We start from the raw sequence: 23,044 nt of genomic DNA on the forward strand, positions 1-23,044 counted from the left end.
CATCCCCTGGATTTTGGTCTCAACACTCCTCATATTTTGTCTCAATGTGCTGTTTATCATCTCCATGTTATTTTCTGGATGCCTGTTTTCAAGTTTTGTCTTACATAAGTATGCATGGGATGGCATTGAACTCCCTCTCTTGCTACGATAAAAGATTCTATCCCCTTCTTAGGTTCAAAACATAAACAAATCTGCAGACACTTTTAACAAATAAGAAGGTATCATTCATAGCTTTTAGGAATTTTATATGAATAACTTCTTTTTAGGCTACCATAAAACCAAAGATGAAAATAAAAAGAAAAACATACATGAATTCACTCAAACAACTGCAGACCTTTAAAGGAAAATTACAATAAGCTTACTACATGGAAAAGGAAAAACTCACTTTCAAAACATATTATTGTGAATGTAAAATTTCATAAATATAAATGGAGGGAAGTATGGGAAACAAAGGTCTACATATACAATACATGAAAAACTAAGTACTGTTAGAGATTAGTGTGGGAAGGGGGAGGGTGAACCAAAAAGACCATCAGAAATAAAGGGAAATGTTTGAGTGGAACAATAGAGAGATGGCCAATAAAGTCATGATGCGGTTGAGTACTTTTAGTCATCAAGGAAATATAAATTTAATCCTAGATGAGATATTGCTACTTACCCTCAACTTGGAGAATTCAAAGGGATCATGCATTGGACAGAGATTGAGGGATTTGAGGAGACATTAAAGACAAGAATACTCAAGTCCTACAAGCTACTCAGAAGGCTGAGATCCAAGAACTGTGGTTCAAAGCCAGCCCAGACAGGAAAGTATTTAAGACCCTTGTCTCCGGTTAACCACCAGAAAACAAGAAGTGTCATTGTGGCTTGAAGTGGTATAGTACTAGCTTTGAGTAAAAAAGCTCAGGGACAGTGCTCAGGCCCTGAGTTCATGTTCCACGACCAACAAAAAATACAAAACAACAATAACAATAAAAATCTCAAGTCTCCAACTATCCTTTAAGAGATAAAAGGTAGTAATAATGCAAAGACTCTGCTACAGTCCAGTCAGAGTCCACAGTGATTCCCTCCCAAATCTCCCTTCCTTCTTTAGAAGCACTTAGCTACCAGTACTCCTTCCTCATTAATCATCACAGCTGACAGGCCTCTGGAAAATATTTTGCAATATCTTCATATTTTTCATTTCCTCTTTCAAAGTCTATTTCCAAGTAAAGTTCAAAAGTGTAATATACGATTGTCATATTTGCATATTTCATTACTTTAGCAGAACATATAGAATACTTTTTAAAGATCTGAGACAGGAAAATAAATTTATCTTCACTTATCAAAGCAAGGAGGCAGTAAGGAATGTTCATAATAAAATTAATTGAGAGATATTCATCACAGCAAAAACGTGTTTCTACTTTCATGAAAGGATCATTGGAGTGGGTTTCTGCCACTATTTCTGAAAGAGCATTACTAAAACATTTACATTCACTATGTGGACAGGAACTAAAGGAATGAAAAATTATGCCTGCATTTTGCTATAATATGTACCAAAATCAAGCAAACACACACACACACACAGTGGAAATATTTTTGGTATCAAAGTCCATACATTGTTAACTACTTGGATTATAGATAGAGGGTGAGTGAAAGAGGTTTGAGAAAGAAACTCCTTTTTATTTTATGCAAATATTTTAAGTGTTTGCAATATGTGTTATTTATTTTATTTATTTTCCCCCTCTGGTAATTGAACTCAGGGCCTCTTGTGCTTGCTGGGATAACACTCTTAACTCCAGCCCAGATTGTTATTGTTTAATTGTAGAAGGAGTCTGGTAGACTTTTCTGACCATGTTGGCTTTGAACTTTGATCCTCTCAGATTTCTGCTTCCACAATCGCTAAGATTACAGGCTTGAGCCACTCACACTATTTATATCAATATTGTCATATTCTATTTCAATATAGTTTTTGTTCATGAGGATAATGTTGAGAAAATAATTATGTAAAAAATCATAGGGAATTCTAAAAACATCACAAGAAATTATCTGATAAGCATCCATGAAAACAAATTTAGAAATACAAATTTAATAGACACTCTCTTAGAGAAAAAGCTTACCAAGGGCTGGGAATATGGCCTAGCGGCAAGAGTGCTTGCCTCATATATATGAAGCCCTGGGTTCGATTCCCCAGCACCACATATATAGAAAATGGCCAGAAGTGGCGCTGTGGCTCAAGTGGCAGAGTGCTAGCCTTGAGCAAAAAGAAGCCAGGGACAGTGCTCAGGCCCTAAGTCCAAGGCCCAGGACTGGCAAAAAAAAAAAAAAGAAAAAGCTTACCAAAATTAATCCATTACAAATATAAAGCACGTACAGACCCATACACTTAGAAGAAGCAGATAATGAATCTAAACCAAACCTTCAAAGATAAGATAATATCCTATTTTACAAATTGCTACAGAGGAGAGTTCTGATACCATTTAAAATAATAGAAAAGTATGTCTAAATGTGGATGTCAATATTCTAATAACAGTGGCATCCTCTTATCAGTGGGAGATATTTTCAAGATGATGAGTCTTCCACAAGGTGTACATCAGAAAACCAGAGCTAACACCAAACTCTGTGAGTACCAGATCCTCCTATATGTACATGCACATGATAAAGTTTAATTTAGCAATTAGACACAGTAAGATATTAGCACTCACACCTTATTATAGATCCTACCATCTTTAAAATTTAATGTTATTTTCCTTAGTTAGAAAGTCAAGAATTTTCACATTTTTACTTAAAGGAAGCACTTAACTGTTTTTCTCTGGCATATCAGACTTTCCCGGACAACTTGTTTTGTATTTTGGGACCATTATTAGCTAAAATAATGGCTACTGAACACAGCATTCTGAAAGGCACACAGTTACTCTGATAAACATGGAGGCTAATATAGTGGGGGTCACATATAGCACAAAAACATGGCACAAAGAAATAGTTCATGTTCTAGGAAGTAGAAGTGAGAATGTCACATTTTGTCAAATTATTCAGCTCATGGCACAATTAAACTTGGCACAAATAAACATGTTTATTTCTGGGATTCCTCATATATATTATATATTCATTTCATATTGTCAAAGTGATATACAGAGACTACAGTTGATCAAGGGTAACTGTAACTATAAACAATAAAACTACAGGTAAAAGGTACTACTAGATAAATTAGTGAACACAAAATGGCATATTCAGATATCCCAAAAAATACATCATGGACAAGTGAGCCTGAGCCAAAAAAACTAGTTTGCCTCAATATTGTAAAACTGTCTATTTAAAACTTCATATTGAAATTTCAAAGATAAAAGTCATGTTTTTTCTCAACTGATTCTCTCGAAAAATAACTTGATAAAATTTGACATGCATTTCTAATTTTTAAATAGCAAGAAAACAGGTAATGATAGACTATTACAATATACTCATATTAGTACAAAGGCAAATGTCTTTCTTTTATGTTTCTAAATCCAGAAACATAAAGGTGTCGGACAAAGTAGGATTGTTTTTAAAAGTGCCATTTAATATTTAAGTGAAAACTGGAAATACTTGGCAATTCTGGAAGAATGCCCACTGCTTCTTTGCTTTAAAATTTTGCTATCACATTTCCTCCCACTTAGAATTTTCTCCCCATATATGATGTCTCTTCTCCAATACACAAGTCACACCTATACTTTGAGTCTTGATTCAAATGTCACTTGATGTGAACATTCCCACCAAGCAACTAAATATTCTGGCTAGAAAAGAAATTCATAATATATCATGAATATCACATCATTCTTTTACCTGTGTTTCCTTGTTTACAATATTTCTGTATGCATCATGTTCTTATATACTACCAAATTCTCTTAGCTTAGTTTATGCCTCTTGCTACACCCTAGAGCATATGTGTAATTTTGTTGGACAATTATGTGATATGAACATATAACCCATGCTATACCCATTATCAATGTAACAAACTTAGTTTATCTCACTGAGGCTTTTGCTATTTGTATTGTTTGACACTGTAGTCAAATTTCCAATTTTAATTAGATTGTAGGAGGTATAATCCTACAAAACATGAAAAGATATGTCTTACATGTTAATATATATATATATTTTTTTTTTTTGGCCAGTCCTGGGCCTTGGACTCAGGGCCTGAGCATTGTCCCTGGCTTCTTTTTGCTCAAGGCTAGCACTCTGCCACTTGAGCCACAGCGCCGCTTCTGGCCGTTTTCTGTATATGTGGTGCTGGGGAATCGAACCTAGGGCCTCGGGTATCCGAGGCAGGCACTCTTGCCACTAGGCCATACCCCCAGCCCTTACATGTTAATATTTCTAACATTCACTTCTAACATTCATCCAAAATCAGCTGTAAAGACTCTGTTACTAGAATATTCATCTTTGCATTATTTCCAATAGAAACTGATAGGTGATTCCTTAAAGAAATCATGTTTATGCTATATAATAAATACATTAAAATAGGAACATATTGAACCATGCAAATGATTTGCAAAACACTCATAACCAACTATTTATCATATATAACAGAGTTATGTAAGATAGGCTGCATGCGGGTTGCAGTGACAGTATTTGGAGATTTCCCAACCTAATGGGTAAGTTAGAAAGGGTTTCATGGAGGAGATACCACTTGTGAAATAAGTGACTACCAAATGTGGGATGCCAGGTGCAGTGTGAGGTATACACACACTCCAGGCATATGGGATGGTACTGAATAAAGGCCTAGAGACAAAAGGAATCATTCATTCAAGGACCCCCAAGTACCTTACCACACATTGTACCAGGCACTTATGAAAAAAATCAGTCTTCCCAAGCTGACCAAGAGCAGAGACTACCCTCATCTAGCATGAATCTGCTGAGATCTCATCTGAACCATGGCAATGAAGTGAGAGAACAATGAAATCTTAAGTAATGATTAGAGAATTTATATAAAAGCTTTGAGAATATAAGAACCTGTGATTCACTGAAGAAACACATGTGTATTATGTATTAGAGTAGTGTGGAAAAAGTTAAAATCTGTGAAGGAATCTAAACACTACCAGGAATGGACAATTAGCATTTTGTTGAACAAGAACTTGGTGAAGGGGGCAAAGCAGCAGTATTAGTGCTTTTGCACCTGCCTGCCACTCTCAGAAAGAGTGATGTCACCTGAAGGCATGACTCTTACCATCTCTGCAGACCTAGCAGACCCTACTGGAGGCAAGGATGATCAGCTGTCAGTTGCAGGGTGGCTGCGAAATTGCAGCATCCCTCCGTGCAGGCTGAGCTCTGTGATAAATGGCCTGCCCAGAGGAGATGTACAGAAATACTCTGCCAAGGAACAGCCACAAGCCTGTCAGTGGACAGACTTCTCCCAGAGCAGCAGTGACAGATGAAAGGGGCGTGCCTCATCAACTCTCCACAGGAAGAAAAGGTGCAATTCCCTAAAAGTCCTGAGAAAATGACACTTGTCAGAAATGTGCTTAGCTAACCTTGTGAACTGTAAATCAGTTCTTTATGAAATAAAGCAGTAAATATGTGCATGTGCCTTAAGTAAATCATGAAGTTTTTGACCAGTATTCAGCACAACATATACACTGTCTAATGTAAATCTCTCATCAAGCTAACAGAGTTCATAAAATCTTCCCTATGCTTTTACTTATGGGAAATCTGAGGAGAAAATCAAGGCAGTAATATATAAGCCAATAATTCTTAAGGGCAGTAATTCTCAATCCAGTGCAAAATTAAACATTTTGGATTTACAAGCCTTAATTGTGAGCTATATTCCTCTAATAAATAAATTAGCAATTTTTTGGCAATCTGCATTGTTTTGCATACATGGTGGATGACCTTATGCAAGTCACAAACGTTGGGTGGGATTAGATAATATTTACGTGAATTCCTTTTAGTTTTTAATTATTATAAAGGTGATATACATAGGGGATACAGTTACATAAGTCAGGCAATGAGTATATTTATTCTGTTATTTATTTTTATTATTATAAAGATGATTTTCAATGGAGATAGAGTTATGTAAGTCAGGTAAAGAGTACGTTTACTTTTTGGACAATGTCACCCCTTCTCTTACTCTTTCCCCAATTTTTCCCTTTTATTCCCACCCACAAGTTGCCTAGGCATCTATCTACCCAGAAACTCATAAGCCAGGATACTGTAAGGGCACTTACACATTCATGTTCATTGCTGCACTATTCACAAAAGCAAGTTTTGGAAGCGGCCCAGGTGTTCCACAATAGATGAGAGGATCTAAATAAATTCCTATGAAAGGAACTTCCTAATTCATTCAATTCTTAGAATATACGGGGCCCAGCAAATGATTCAGAACAATCAAGACTATTTCTATTTTCAAGGAACATATTGTCAGAGGGAAGCTCAACTCAAACTTCTGTTGAGCAAGTAAGTGTGAAGCTCTGTACTAGTAACAACTAGTTATGAATTTGTTAACAAGGAATAGTGGCTTAGAACAAGATCACTTAAGGATGAGTCAGAGAAGGCTATGGTTGGAGTGCAAAGCATGGTACTAAGGACAGAAATAAAGGAGGAACTGGAAGAGCAGAGTGAAAAATTATTAAGGGGATTAAGGAGATGGAGCAGACTTAAAACTGAGCTCTGAGTGCAGTGGGGATACAGGCATGGCATCCTAAACAGTACTGTTGCAGACATATTGAGAAGGAACTTACACCATGTAAGAATACATCACAGTGTATAAGGACCAGGACATTATCTGTAGTGAGGACTGTGTTACAGGGCCTGCAGAGAAAGTTTGGCTTTTACTTATTTGCTTAACTCCAATCCCTCTCTTGGGTTCTTAGAAGGTTTTTGAAAATTATCCACTAAGGAAAAAATCAGCTTCCCATCAAGACGTTTTCAAACTCCCCTTGTAGTAGAAAGATGCTGCTTTCTTGTCACGTCAAGATTCATATAACTAAAGGTTAGTGAATAACACAGCAGAAGTGGATACTCGAACTGGTATAGAGAAAAAACAAGGAAGATGAGATGGAAATTGGCTGCCAAAGGAGAAAATGAGTTGAAGAAAAATGGTGTTTAAGGTGGTAGAGTAGAATTTGAGAATTACTATGTGCTCAAACCAGGACATTTCTGAGATTGAAAAGGGCTGGCACTGTAATTATAGCAAAGTAAAGGAAATAAGCCAGGAAAATGATGATTCTGTGTAACATTCTGGCTCTCTCCTACAAAAGTTTCAAGACAATGCATATGTTTTTAATGAATGTCTGCTATGCCTTCTATCTTAATGGTACAACTTAAAAATCCTTGAGTCTTCTCTCAAATTAAAACAGTCAAAGAAATAGGCATTAGATGACAGCAACACCCAAAATTTAGCCTTAGAAATACTGTTTGACAAAGCATTAACTTGTACATCTTAAACACAGTCTTCGTTGGTCACATAATTTAGGACATTCAGAGAAAATACAGTAAATACAGGAAATACAGGAGATTTCTTCAAAGACATTTTTCTTGGAGATCTTTAAGGCATATCAAAGACCTCTCTAAGTGAGAAAGTATGCAGAATTTTCTACTTTGATTAAACCAAAAAGTATATTTTCTAAGTTATTTATTATGTAGCCCTGGAACCAATGTCCCATATAATATGATTTGGAAAATGCTTTTTTAAATGATTGTGCTAGAAGATTTCCAGATACAATGTCTACTTATAATGATCAAAGCTTAAAAACAAGAGCATCACAGGTAGTACTGCTTTGAAAAATATAATATTCACTCGATGATAAATAGCAATAGAAAAAAAAAACTTGATGAGTTACAAGGTGACTGTAACCTAGTTTCAACTCTTCTTCTGTTTAGTTTTTTTTTCTGTTTTGTTTTTTTGCCAGTCCTGGGTCTTATACTCAGGGCCTGAGCACTGTCCCTGGCTTCTTTTTGCTCAAGGATAGCACTCTGCCACTTGAGCCACAGTGCCACTTCTGGACTTTTCTATATATGTGGTGCTGAGGAATTGAACCTAGGACTTCATGTATACAAGGCAAGCACTCTTGCCACTAGGCCATATTCCCACCCCTCTTCCTCTATTTAGAAAAGTAACTGGTTTTGAATCTTAGTCTAATGATAAGGTCATTCAATGCCCAGGTATTTCCTCTGTTAAGTTGTAGTATCTCTGTTGTGCCATGACAGCAGATAAAATATTCCTTTGGCTCATCAAGCAAATACTAGGTACCCAGTCTGTGTCAAGTACCATGTGCTGAGTTGTAGGGATCTGGAATGAGATTTTCCTCACAGGGTATATAGTTGGTATAGGGATGCCCAGATAATAGAGTATTCTTTCAAATTTAGTATTGAAATCTCAGATCATGTATGTATGTATGTGTATATAGCTGTGCATATATGTTTTTATGTATGAATACATGTACGTATATATGTAAATATATATCTGAGAATATATAGATGAGGAGAAACATTTAGATGAAAAGTAAAGTTAATCAAATTGGAAACATTGAACTCTCTAGAGAACCATACAACCAAGAATATATTGCATACTCTAATCAATATAAGGTATTATTTAAGCATCAAAAATAAGGGAAAGTAAATAACATCCTGCTTCTTTCCCTTCAGGTCCAACTCTGTGGTCATAGATACTCTGCAATCTTTCAAAACCCTCATTTCTTCACATCCTCAAATCTAGGATTTCTACTCTCTTAAAAGCAGAGGGATCAAGTATGCATCTATCTAAATTATGCAATGTTTTATGTACTGATCTAATGTATTTATTCTAGATGATTAATACAAATTCAAGACAGACTGTTAGCACAAAGTAAGTAATTTATAATTCACCATGTCCACTGGCCTCCAAGCTACCAAAAGGAAGGAGAGAGTTACTCTTGACTTTGTATACATCTGGAATATCAATTTGGTTTTATTGTTTTGTTCTTTGATTGGTTTGTTACTGTGCAGTACACACAAGTATCTTGGGGGCATGGGAAGATCTTTCCCTCTAGACACTCTAGCTAATTTGAATTCCTATTCCTCTTCTTAGCTATCCAGAAACAACACCTCCACAATTTTGTCTCTTCCTCCACAGAGCAGTTCTTCAGGGAAATAGCGACGCAAGGTCAAAAGTTAGAAACTGTCCTACACTTTCCACAACACGAAAATATCTTCAAATTATCTCAGAACTAAAGAATACAAAGAGGACATGTGAAAATGTGTCAGTACATTCTAGACAATCATGTGAAGGAGCTTACATATACAAGAGACACATATGCACACACTGATTTTATTACAAGAATTTTGCTCTTTTACGGCAGATGTTTTTCATTTCTATTGCTCTTTTGATATTTTAAATGTATTTATTTATTATCCAAGTGGTGTACAGAGGGGTCACAGTTTCATACGTAAAACAGTGCATACATATCTTAGCCAACTTGGTACCTCCTCCCTCATTTCCCCTCTGCCCCATCCCCATCGCCCCATGAGCTGTACAGTTGGTTTACAGCATTTAGTTCTTTAAGTATTGATGTTGCATTGGTTACTTATTATCCTCTGTCCCTCCATTTTGATATTTCCCTTCCCTTACCAATACATTTATATTTGTTCTCTATATACAGCTCTGTCCTATTTAGTATGATATGTGAGTCAATAAGATGACAAAAAATAACAAAAGAAAAACCAAAACAATAAATAGTGCTCACCTTATAATCCCAATGAGAATAAAGAACTCTTTCTAATAATTTAGTTCTGGGAAAATGATATGTATCTTCATAAGCACAATTCCAAACAAATATTTCTTTTGACTCTCCATGCCTTAAAACAGCTTTTGCACCTCATCTCTGGCCTCCTATTTCCTCAGGATTCCGTCTAGGGAATCAGATTTTTATAACTATTGTAACATAGACATAGACATCTAGAGACACAGTTAGTATAACACAAATGATTATATAGATATATATTTTTAAAAGATATTCTTGTGATTATATAAGACCTAAAATAATAGTCAATGTTTCAGGCAAATAAATTTCATTATTTAATAGTAGATGTCTTAACTCTGCATTTCTGTGTAGAATCCCTGGTTCTGTAGATAAGCCCATGAATTACATTGGTTCAGGTTTGGCATAAATGCTCAGCATATAACCCTAGACAAACCACATAGCTTCTCTTGTCTTCAATCGTCTATAATATAAAAAGGGCAGAAGTAAAATCAGATACCCTGAGAACACTACAAGAAGGAATAGGAAACACTTGGGGCCCTCGGCACAGGACGAAACTTCCATAATAAAGGCCCAGAAACACAACAAATCAAAGAAAGGTTGGACAAATGGGACTGCATCAAACTGCAAAGCTTCTGCAGGGCAAAGAACCTAGCATGCAAGATAAACAGAAAGCCCACAGATTGGGAGAAGATATTCACTGACCATACAATAAACAATGGCCTCATATCGAAAATATATGCAGAACTCAAAAAATTAAATCCTACGGCCAGTGATGTAGAGCACTTTTTCATATGTTTCTTGGCCATTCTCATTTCCTCATCAGAGAAGTCTCTTTTTTTTTTTTTTTTTTTTTACAGAAAGGTTACAGTTTCATACGTTAGGCACTGGATACATTTCTTGTACAGTTAGAGAAGTCTCTTTTTAAGTCTTTAGCCCACTTGTTGAGGGGGCTATGGGTTCTTTACGGTTTTGTTTTGGAGAAATGTAATTTTTTTAGTTCTGCATATATTTTAGATATGAGGCCTTTGTCCGTTGTATGGCTGGTAAAGATCTTTTCCCAATATGTGAGCTTTCTGTTTATCTGTGAGCTATGTCCTTTGCCCTGCAGAAGCTCTGCAGTTTGATATAGTCCCATTTGTCCATCCTTTCTTTGATTTGTAGCATTTCTGGGTCTTTGTTAAGGAAGTTCCATCCTGTGCCAAGGAGCGCAAGTGTTTCTACTACTCCTTCTTTTAGTGTTTTCAGGGTATCTGTTTTAATTTTGAGATCTTTGATCCATTTGGAATTGATTTTGGTGCAGGGTGATTTATAAGGATCTAGTTTTAGTTTGTTGCATATGTTGAAACAGTTATGCCAGCAGCACCATTTGTTAAAGAGGCTATCTTTCTTCCATCCTATTTTTTTTAGCTCCTTTATCAAAGATTAAGTAGGTTTAGTTCTGTGGGTTTATTTCTGGATCTTCAATTCTTTTCCATTGTTCTTCAGGCCTGTTCTGGTGCCAGTACCAAGCTGTTTTTATTACTATTGCTTTATAATGTAGCTTGAAGTTGGGTATTGTAATTCCTCCAGCAGTGTTCTTTTACTTGGGATTGTTTTTGCTATACTGCATCTTTTATTGTTCCATAAGAATTTCTGGATTGCTTCCTCTATTTCATTAAAAAATGGTGTTGGGATATTAATGGGTATTGTATTGAATTTGTAGATAGCCTTTGGCTATATTGCCATTTTGATTATATTAATCCTCCCAATCCAGGAGCATGGGAGGATTTTCCATTTCCTCCATCTCACCCCAGTAAGAATGTCCTATATCAAGAAAACTAACAATAATAAATGTTGGAGGGGATGTGGCCAAAAGGGAACCCAACTTCATTGTTGGTGGGAATGTAAACTGGTTCAACCACTCTGGCAAGCAGTATGGAGATTCCTCAGAAAGCTAAACATAGAGCTCCCCTAAGACCCAGCAGCCCCACTTTTGGGCATCTAACCAAAAGACCACAAACAAGAACACACTAAAGCCACCAGCACAACAATATTCATCGCAGCACAATTTGTCATAGCTAGAATTTGGAACCAACCCAGATGCCCCTCAGTAGATGAATGGATCAGGAAAATGTGGTACATATACACAATGAAATTTTATGCCTCTATCAGAAAGAATGACATGGCCCCATTTGTAAGGAAATGGAAGGACTTGGAAAAAATTATACTAAGTGAAGTGAGCCAGACCCAAAGAAACATGGACTCTATGGTCTCCCTCATAGGGAATAATTAGCACAGGTTTAGGCTAGTCACAGCAGATGATCAGAAGATTCCAATAGCTATGTCCTTATGAACAAAAAAGATGATGCATAGTGAAATGAACTCCATGTTATGGAAATGACTGTTACTTCACTGTTGTAATTACTTTCAACATGCCATGTGAAACTGTAGCTTCTATTGTTGATGATCCTCTTGTATCCCCTTACTGTGGTTGTACCTGCACTATCACTGTATCTTATCTGAGTACATTGGAAACTGTGTATTCTGGTATTAGAACTAGGAAAGTGAAAGGGAATATCAAAATCGAGAGACACAGGCTAAAAAGACAAACGACTACAAAAGCAATACTTGCAAAACTGTTTGGTGTAAACCAACTGAACAACTCATTGGGGAGAGTGAAAGGGGGAGAGGGAGGAATGAGGTAGGAGGTAACAAACAGTACAAGAAATGTCTACAATGCCTAATGTATGAAACTGTAACCTCTTTGTACATCAGTTTGACAATAATTATTTTTTAAAAAGGGAAAAAAATTAAATCCTACAAAATAAATCCTCAAAGAACCAACAGCCCCCCTCAACAAATGGGCTAAAGACTTGAGAAGAGAATTTGCTGAAGAGGAAATGAGAATGGCCAAGAGACACATGAAGAAGTGTTCTACATCACTGGCCATAAAAGAAATGCAAATCAAAAGAACATTGAGATTCTACCTCACTCCAGTAAGAATGTCCATTATCAGGAAAACTAGAAATAACAAATGCTGGAGGGGATGTGGCCAAAAGGGAACCTTACTACATATGTTGTGGAAATGTAAACGTGTTCAACCACTCTGGAGAGTGGTATGGAGTTTCCTCAGTAGGCTAAACATAGAACTCCCCTACGACCCAGAAGCCCTACTTTTGGGCATCTACCCAAAAGATTACAAGCAAGACCACACTAAAGCCATTAGCACAACCATGTTCATCGAGGCACAATTTGTCATTGCTAAAATATAGAACCAACCCAGATGCCCCTCAGTAGACAAGTGGATCGGGAAAATGTGGTAAATATACACAATGGAATTGTATGCCTCTATCAGAAAGAATGGCATTGCCCCATTCGTAAAGACTTGGAAAAAATTATACTAAGTGAAGTGAGCGAGACCCAAAGCAATATGGACTCTATGGTTTCCCCCAAATGGAATAATTAGTACATGTTTAGGCTAGTCATAGCAGAAGATAAAAATAGCCCAATAGCTATGGCCTTTTGAATACATAAAATTATTCTAAGTGATTTGAACTCCACCTTATGGAAACAAGTGTTACATCATTGTTGTAATTATTTTCAACATGCTGTGTGAAATCATACCATTTTTTTTTTGTTTCTCTCGTATTCCCTTCCTGTGGTGGTACCCCTATTATTACTCTATCTCATCTAAGTACCCTGGATACTGTATATATGTGTACTAGAACTAGGGAAGGTAAAATCAAAATCGAGAGACAAAGGATAAAAAGATACGATTCCAAAAGCAATACTTACAAAACATTTGGTGTAAACCAACTGCACAACTCATGGAGGGAGAGAGGGAGAAGGAGAATGGGAAGGTGGCGGAAAAATGAGGGAGGAGGTAACAAGTTGAACAAGAAACGTACTCACTGCCTTACATATGAAACTGTAACCCCTCTGTACTTCACTTTGACAGTAAAGGAGGAAAAATAATAAATAAAATAAAATAAATAAAATAAAATGGGCACAGGCCACCGCTTTGGGTTGAATGCTTTTCTTCCAAAATTTGTGTGTTTGAATATAGTGATCAATGTGCTTATATTAATAAGTGTAGTGTTAGAAGGAATTTACTTCATGTGGATCCCTCCACTGATGAAAGAGTCAAAGATCATCATAATATGGAATAGTCAGCATTTTTTTGAACATACAGATACTTTATTGCTCACCTTTCACACAAAGCACATCTCCCGCCATTTTTCTTTCACAGCTTGACAATGTTTAAGTATACAAAAACCCAGCAAGAAGCATCCTGTCAGGTAGATGTCAGTAAAGGAGAATGGGAAACATGGACTCAGCCAGGCTTTTGTTTTCTGCAGCAATAATAAAGGGCCTCCTACACTAAGCAAAACTCTAGCTTACTTTGTAGTGCATTTCTTCCATTACAAAAGAAAAAAAAAGTGTCCTGCCTAAAGCAAACTAACTTGTATTTGCTGAGCCAGTGGTATTAACTCGTGCATAAAACAAATTTTGGTTTGCCATTTCTTCTAGCAGACTTCAAGTAAAAATAAGGTTGAAGGAGGAACTTGTAAGGATGCAGGTCAGTTTGAGTTGCTACACTTAACTAAATGCCTCTATGTCCTATAGGTTCACAACTTGGTTTGCTTTTATTGTCTTTATGGATTTTGGCCATGCTCAAGGTTGTCAGAGTTGAGCATATGGTACATTATTCCATCAACAGAATAAGTCTACTCAATGTGCTATCTGCAGAGGAGCTCATTTAATAGGAACGGACCTAACAGGTCTACCAAGGAACAAATGTGGCACAACCTCTTGGAATAAGAAATTGCCAACCCAGGGAAGAACTGTGCTCACAAAACAGATATCAGAACACTTGACGCAGAACGCATAGAAGTGGACTGTTAAGTATGAGGAAGGTTCCTAGTAGTAAATCTGAAAAAAGTCTAGGTGAATCCTCATTTTCAAAACTGCATATTGAAAACATGGAAATTACTTTACTCAAGTAATTTCTTCAAAAGAGTATGCAGCATGTTCTGACTGTGGAATTACTCTACTGGTCAATTAAAGGCAATTTTAATAACCTTTAAAAATTTGTTTTCATAGAAAGGAGAGACGTGGTTTTCAAATAAACATCATTAATTAAATCTTTAAAAAAAAGCAAACAACAGAATCGAATAAAGACCCACAAATGCTTATGGCAAGTAGGAATCTGCCTGCCACCTGTGGCCTCACATGAACTCAAATGGCATGCTGGATCCAGGAATCTGAAACTAAGTTTCTATTACTTGAGCTCTAGCAAAAAGTAAGGTGCTGTAGCCTCAACTAGTATAGTGTCTTCCCTGCCCAAAACCAGAATGACTGTACTGGTAGCCTCCATGCTGGAAGTGCTGCTCAAACTGCCCCCCTTGGTGGTATGTCTGGCTCCCTCTGCCTCCCCACCCTCCTCCCTGGCCTCCACGTCCACCTCGGCTTCCCCGACCACCTCTCCCACCACGACCACCGCCTCGATCACTGTGGTGCCCACCATCTTGGTATCTATTGTCCTGCTGGTATCCACCACCCTGGTATCCACTTCCTGTGTACGAAGATGTCTGGAAGCCCCCATAACCACCGCCTCCACCTTGATAGCCACTGCTGTGGCCACCATGGTAGCCACCAACCTGGAAACCTGAATCTCGATAACCACCATCTTGGTAGCTACCTCCACCACTCCCTCCATCTGTCCAGCCTCCTTGGTGTTTACTTCCTCTTCCTCCCCCTTGGCCACCGTGGTCAAAGCCACCACGTCCACCTCTCCCTCCTCCTTGTTCATGACCTCCTCGTCCTCCATATGAGGAATGTTCATAACCACCTCTCCCTCCTCCTCGGCCTCCTGCTTGATGCTGGGGGCCGTCTTGCCTTTTCTGCCATGGTGGCATCTCTGGGGGTGGAGGTTCAATTTCATTGGGTCTACCACCTCTGTCAGGCACCCTGCCCATCAACACCTTATTGATGGCACAGGCAGTCTTTTCTCTTATGGAACCACTGCTTGTCCTTAAAATCTTTGACAAGTCTTGTCTTGCAGCCAGCAGATGGGCAACAGAAACTGCTTTTAGGAGATAGTGCTGAGTGCTTTGGCTGGTAAACCTTTGCTAGCTTTTCTGTCTGACTCTTAGCTCTGTTAGACCAGCCAAAGGACTGTACAGTGACATCCAAGCGTTTTATTAGCAGCTTTCTCCAGACTTCATATTCATTGGCTATGATTTGGTTGATTGCTTCTATCTTTTCCCAGTGGGCTGGTCCCGTTGGCTTCTTCAATAAAAGCTTTCCCACATGATTAGGTGGAACTTTCGCTAATGTTTCCTTTAATTTTTTTTTCAATCCCGCTGAAGAATTGGAACATAGTTATACTGGCTGGAGGTTTGGACATTCCTAGAGCAATACAAATGCCTTCCAACTCTTGAAAGACCTCACTACCGCCTCCTTCTTGAGCTTTTTTTGGAGGAGCATTCACACAGAGCATTCTGGCAGCTTCTAATTCTGAGATGAGGTATGTGAGCAAAAGGAGGCAGTTCTTCTGTAGGAGCAGGCGCTTGGTCACATCCCCAGATGTCAGTGACAGATATGGGCAGTTCATCTCCCCTAGGAGCCCACTCACCTCAAGCAGGAATTCTTCAGCTTCACTTGGACTGTTAGTCGCTTGAACATTTTCTTCTAGTTTACGGAGTACTCTTAATACAGACACCATCCAAGCACAGAGTTTGGTAAACTCAGGGGAACTGGCTCCAGCAGAGACTGCCTGAGACAGAGCGCCATCATCCAACAATGGGCCTTTGTAACCTAAATCTTCCAACGACTCCAAGATGTCAGTCTCCATGAGGTCACACTCCATGCCACTGTGCTATTCAAATTTCCGAGTCGCCAAGCTCCCCTCTCCGCCGGCAAAATATAGTCAGCATTTTTAAAGTTTCCTCTTCCACTCTTCTGCTCTGAGAGGATAAAGCCTTCCTCTTCTTTAGGGGGTGCAGTAACACAGTACCCTCATGGAAGCAGAGGCCACACCCTTGCAATACAGAACCAGCTGTTACTGAAATCTTGGACTCTCCGCCTCCAGAACTGTGACACCCCTATATGAGCCCTATTAAGTACGGTTCTTGGGACCAGTAAAAATGAACTAATGTAAGTAAATCAGCATATAAATGGAAGGTTCCATTAGCCTTAATAAAGAGAGGGTATAGGTATTTTTCATACTTACTGCATAGCATAAATTAATTTGAACACTGAAAATGAAATTAGACCAAAGAAAAATGTTATCGATGACAATGAATCATCTTGCAAAACAAAGAAATTGATTTTATAAATAATCTTTGCTATTGCATTTAAAGGCCTATATCCATCAATGAATAAGTAAGGCTTCTTTTCTGACACTGGGTATAATTATGGCTGTTTTTTTATTATTATCAAAGCTTAAAGTCTCAACGTTTATCCCTACTATCAGAAAAATATGACAGGAATTATATTAAATAGTATTATCTCCAAGGCATTTTAAATTAATTAAAAATAACTAAATAGAAAACCCACAAAATGGAATAACAAGAGTCTAATGTCCAGATTAGATTTAGAGCTCAAGAAATTAATACTCAAAAATTGAACCCTCAATGAAACAGTAACTCAGTTAACAAATGGCTAATGGCTTAGACTTCTTGGAAACAGTAATATGGCCAATAGGCACATGAAGAAATGCTCAATATCTCTGGCCAGAAAGGAAATGCAACTCAAAACACCACTGAGATTGCACATCACCCCAGTTAGAATGGCTACTATCAAGAAAACAAACAGCAAATGCACATAACGATTTGGCCAAAAAGGAATTCTAATACACTTTGGGTTGGAAAAAAAGCTTGTCAAAACACTCTAGAAAGCAGTATAGAGGTTCATGAAAAAAGTTAACATAGAACTACCCAATGGCCCAGCAATTCCAATCCTGGGCATTTATCAAATAGAACATAAACAAGATTACAGTAAGGCATCAGCACATCCATGCACAGTGCAGCACTATTTGGCATAGCCAAGATGTGGAATCAGCTCAGATGCCCCACAATGGACAAATGGAGTATGAAAATGTGATACATGTGATATATATGTGTATACATATGTGTACATACATATATATGTTAGTGTGTACATATACATATATAAATATGTACACATATGTACACATATACACATATGTATACATATTATATAATGGAATTTTACTCATCTATTAGAAAGAACGATATTGTACCATTTGTAAGAAAATGGGTGGAGCAAAGGATGTGCAAATACAACCATGGTACTCACTAGATATTATATGGAAAATGTACTGTACATTTGTGGGTGGAGATGGAAGGGAAAAACTGGGAGAGAGAAAGGGAAGGGGAAACACGGTGCTAAAAGAGTTGTACTCATTAACCAGTAACTGATTCATGTAGCTGTAATCCCTCTGCATATCATCTCTACAATAACAATAAAAATTAAAACTGAAAAAAATTACAGAAGAAAATGGGAAGACTTGGGAAAATTATAGTAAATGATGTGAGCCAAACTCAGAAAAACAAAAGTTCCATGTTTTCCTTCATTTGTGGTAGATAAAATGGACCTATAAACCTGTAAGTAAATATGTTGGGGATTTCTAAGTGCTTACAAATGAATTGACTAAAGTATAATAGACTCTATGGAGAGCTCTAATAGTATAATCTTTTAGAAAGACTAGGTCAAAGCCCACCACAAAGAACACTAGGAAATTTGTATGTCCAAAGGGGAGAAAGGACTAAGGAGAGAGGGGCAGACACATGAAGAGGGGAAATGGAAAGAATGCCACCAAGTATCCACTGTATATACCACAAAATTAATAAAAGTAAGGAAAAGGATGAATTGAAGGGGGATTATAATTTTGAAGGGGTGACACTGATCAAGATGCATTGTTCATAACCTGCTTTGTTATATGACAACGTCTTTGTACAACTACTTAAAGATAATTAAAACAATTTTAAAAACAACTGCCATTTTATTCAATTATATACTCCAAGTCAAAACCTTTGGTTATGCCTGTACCTTACAATTCAACAATTCTGACTCTTCTACAATCATCATTTGTAAGAAATATTTTAACATATCTACACTGACCAATGTCAACCATCATTCTACAGAGAATAGTAGCTTTTAGGACAATTAAAACAGATGCCAGATCTTCCTTTAAAACTTTAGATTACTTTATGTAACTTGCTATGCAAGCTTATTTCACCTGTGCTTCTTGGTTGATGATAATTGAACTGTGGTTATGTAAAATATGAGCACAATTCAATTATGCTGCAATGAAGTGTGGTGCAAGAAAACAAGGAAATTTGGTGCTAATTTTTGTGGCTCTTCAATTTTTCTATAAGTTGAATTTTTTAAATATTCAGGGAAAAATACAAAATAAGACCTTTATAATCAGGGATCTAGAAATTAGGCTTTTGAGAAATTAGCTACATGCTTTCTCAGTTACTACACCCAAGCGAATACTTAAATGAGTACTCTAGCTTCACTTATTAATTGTTTTTAAGTACTTCTAATTTGGGGATGTAGCTCAATGAACAACACTTGTCTAGCACATTCAAGTTTGTAGGTTCAGTCCCTAATGCCATAAAAATTTACTGATATTGGAAGAAACAGAGCTGGTTAATTAGCAACTTCTTTATGGATGTAGAACCAAGACCATCTTCTTTCAAATAAAGCAGCATGTGCTTCAGAAAAGCACATCATCTGAAAACTAAGACAACCTACAGATCAAAAAAATGCTTTCCTAAATGTCTATATAAATCTTATCCCTATTACCTCTAAATAAGATGCTATTATTTTAAAGGACTAAATTGGGGTTAAGGATTTAGCTGAGTGGAAAAGCTCCTGCCTGGCAAGTGCAAGGCCCTGAGTTCAGTCAGCTACAGGGGAAAAAAGACAAAGTCCCCAAATTGAATATTGCATTTATGTTGCAGGTAAAGCTCTCGCCATGCTCCTGTCAACTGTTTATTATTGGCCTGATTGAGCAATAGAAATTTTTATCTTTCTTCATATGTCTATTGGCCACTCTTACTTCTGATAAGACTCTCTTTAAGCCTTTAGTCCATTTATTAACCAAGTTGTTGTGTTTTCAGGGTTTATTGGGGGGATTTAATTTTTTTGAGCTCTCAGTATATTTTAGATATGAGGCCCTTAACTGATGTACAAAACAATCTTCTCCAATTCTGTGAGCTTTCTATTTATCCTGCTAGCTATGTGCTTTGCCATGCAGAAACTATTCAGTTTGATGAAATCCCATTTTTCCAGTCTTTGATTTGTTGTGGTTCTGGATCTTTACTTGAGAAGTTTCAATACAAGCCTAGGAGCCTTAGTGTTTCTTTTACCCCTTCCTGCAATATTTTCACAATATCTGGCCTCACATTGAGGTCCTTGATGCATTTGGAATTGATTCTGGTGATATGTAAGAATCCAGCTTCCATTCTCTGCACATGTATAGCCAATTCTGCCAGCACTAATCGTTGAAAAGGCTATCTTTCTTCTATCCTGTGTTTTGGCTCCCTTATCAAATATTAGATGGCTATAGGTCTGTGGGCTCACTTCTGGGTCTTCAATTCTATTCTATTGGTCCCTAGGCCTATTCTTGTGCAAGTACCAAGCTGGTTTTATTACTATGGCTTTGTGATAGAGCTTGGAGTTTGGTATTAATATTACTCCTGCTAAGAATTGTTTTTGCAATTTGAGGAATTTCATTATTCCATATGAATTTTTAGACAGCCTTTTCAATAGCATTGAATATGTTGTTGTGATTTTGATTGGTATTGTGTTGAATTTGTAGATAGCTTTGGGCAGTATGGTCATTTTCATGATGTTAATCCTTTCGAACCTGGAGCATGGAAGGTTTTGCAATCACCTTGATTTTTTTTAACTTTCCTTTGTAACATCTCTGTCCATAAAAATTGCATACCAAAAATATTAATATTCCATTTCACCCCAGTTAGAATGGCCATTTTCAAGAAAACTAACAATAGCATATTCTGGTAGAAAAAAAGGCCAAAAGGGAATGCTACTATACTATTGATGGGAATGTAAACTTCTTCAATCACATAGAGCTTTCCTGTGATCCAGCAGTTCCATTCCTGGGCATTTATCCAATAGAACACAAACAATGCCACATTGAAGCTACCAGCACAGCCATGTTCATTGCAGCGTTGTTTACCATAGCCAAGATATGGAATCAACACAGATGCCCCTCAGTGGATAAATGGATACAAAAACTGTGCTGCATATAATATTTACTGAAATGAACTCCAAGAAATGGAAACAAGAGGCATTTATTATTTTGATTTGGGGGATTTTTGTTTATTTGTTTGTTTTCTCCTTTGTAGCTGTTTGTGATTCCAGTGCCTTTTGTCTTATATGTAAGTTTATCCATTTGGGGGAAGCTAAGGAGAATCACAGAAATTCTGGGATAAGGGGAAGAAATCCAGCAGTAATATTCACTAGACACTATGTTGAAAATGATCTATACAACTTATGGGGAAAGGAGGGTCAGAAGGAGAAAACTGAAAGAAAATAAGGGAAGAGGTGACACTGTTTAAAAAGAAATGTACTCAGCACTTGACTAATAGAACTGTAACCCTTTTGCACATCACCTTTACAATAAAAATATATTAAAAAAAAGAAAACTTCATCTTTTTTGTGCCAATCCTGGCACTTGAACTCAGAATCTGAGCACTGTCTCTGGTTTCTTTTTGCTCAAGACTAGCACTCTACCCCTTGAGCCACAACGCCACTTCTGGTTTTTTCTATATATGTGGTGCTGCGGAATCGAACCCAGGGCTTCATGTATAGGAGGCAAGTACTCTTGCCACTAGTCCATATTCCCAGCCCCAAAACTTCATCTTTTATAGCTATAGTTACTTGAGAATCCTCACACAGAATACTAACACAAACAGTGCAAAATTCTATCACTTTTTTAATGAGGAGGAGTGACCAAGACTGAATTCAGGGCCGTGGTGCTCATGTTTGGCACTTTTCCCCTCACTGCTGATACATTACCACTTGTTCCATGTCTCCAGTCAGCTTTTGGGATGGTTAATTGTATAAAGTCACATGGACTTTTCTGAACAATCTGGCTTTGAATTACCATCCTAAGACCTCAGCTTCCTAAGTGTCTAGAATTATAAGCAGGAGTCATGCACCAGGACCCAGCTTTTTCTCATATATGAGAAAATGACAATGGGTTTCATTGGAAAGAATCAAATTACCTCATAGACTACAGGCAGTTAGCATCACAGCAATTTTCTGACCTAGTTCTGCAGGTTGAAATAATGGTAAATTCTCCAAGCACATAGTTCTCTGAAGTCTGATAAAATCATGGAAAAATTTCAAAATATCAGGACTAATATTGTTTTTCTTGGCTTAGTGATATATATTGGATTGAAATGATATTACAACTGTGCTCTCTGCCAATTTTGTCACAGAGAGTTGTACTACTCTCAGTGAGAAAAAACGTTTATGCCTTAATATTTCTCTAAAAAGCAAGTCACCCTTTACATCCATATTATTCTTATACATGCCCTAGATTCCTCAGTAAGAAAATCTCTCTTTTCTCTTTTCTCTTGGGGTGGGGTGTGTCAGGATACTGAGTGGTCCCTCTGCATAAGAGAATTTTCTATTTATCTGATATTTCTGATTCTATCTTAAATCATATTTAAGCTTAGAATTAAAAATATACAGGATAGCATATTTCCTCATCTTTAATGTGTTCAGTTATTAAGTGAAATAATAAAAATTATTTGCTTAATTAAACATAGCATTTTCTTGGCAAAGTCTCTGGTCTCTCATGGCCTGTTTTGTTCATTGTTGTTTTAAAATTAATAGCAAGTTTCTTCCTAGGGATGACAGGAAAATATGGGGATCATTTTCTCTGATATATTGACAGTTTATTGAGGAGAGTAGGGAATGGTAATTTCCTCAATTTAAAGGAAATTAATTAAATACAGAATTGTCCTGTCCAAAATGGCTACAAATAGCCCACAAAGCCATCATCACTGAAGAGTGGATTCCCACTCTGGTTACTCTGGCTAGGAATCCGGCTTTGTCAAAATACTTCCACTGGTGTTGAGGTCACCACTCACCTGGCTGTCAAATAAAGTGGAATGTGTACTCTCAGGTTAGGACAATATTTTTCATATTTTAATTTTTACCTGTTTATTCTTTTGAATAATACAGAGATGCCACCAACCTTATTCAGTGAATCATTAAGTATGTTTTACTTAACTCTGATGAAATATGAAGCATTGCCTTTGTGTTCAGAATTTTACTTGCATTTTAACTAAACCATACAAACTTAATAA

At 37.1% G+C, this 23,044-nt stretch overlaps 1 protein-coding gene and 1 pseudogene across 1 annotated transcript in view; both read right to left on the reverse strand.

The window, feature by feature from the left end:
- The window catches only part of Thsd7b (thrombospondin type 1 domain containing 7B), an 873,729-nt gene that overhangs the window by 444,834 nt on the left and 405,851 nt on the right, over window positions 1-23,044 (reverse strand). The window lies entirely within an intron of this gene.
- Window positions 14,884-16,579, reverse strand: LOC125350726 (annotated as a pseudogene).

Source organism: Perognathus longimembris, chromosome 4, assembly GCF_023159225.1.
Source record: "Perognathus longimembris pacificus isolate PPM17 chromosome 4, ASM2315922v1, whole genome shotgun sequence".
Classification (NCBI taxonomy): Eukaryota; Metazoa; Chordata; class Mammalia; order Rodentia; family Heteromyidae; genus Perognathus; species Perognathus longimembris.